A 362-nucleotide genomic window follows, 5' to 3' on the forward strand; every position below is an offset into this window, starting at 1 on the left:
AAAAACACACAGGCAGCACTTGTACTTTTATTAGTCTTCTTTCAGCATTCAGCCTTTTCACCCAGCAGCAGAGGGGACAAGAAAGATCCCTGAGCATCAGTCAACTCACATAGAAATATGTAAGGATAGATAGATAGATAGATAGATAGATAGATAGATAGATAGATAGATAGATAGATAGATAGATAGATAGTATAAAGCCTAACTCCAACCAAATTTAGTTTTTTGGCAAAGTTCAAGTGATCCTCTTAGCTTAAAAAAGATCCAGATCTTTTTTAAGCCTTTTTTAAAACTTTTAAAACCAAGTTCCCTGAGAGGTAGTATACTCACCTCTCCAGCAGGCCTGTGGCTCCTACAGCATT

General features: G+C 36.7%; 1 protein-coding gene across 1 annotated transcript in view; it reads right to left on the reverse strand.

Annotated features, from left to right (window-relative positions):
- RPL3L (ribosomal protein L3 like) overlaps nt 1-362 on the reverse strand; it is an 18761-nt gene that overhangs the window by 12378 nt on the left and 6021 nt on the right. The window lies entirely within an intron of this gene.

Source organism: Nanorana parkeri, unplaced genomic scaffold (assembly GCF_000935625.1).
Source record: "Nanorana parkeri isolate BGI_ZX_2015 unplaced genomic scaffold, ASM93562v1 scaffold508, whole genome shotgun sequence".
Classification (NCBI taxonomy): Eukaryota; Metazoa; Chordata; class Amphibia; order Anura; family Dicroglossidae; genus Nanorana; species Nanorana parkeri.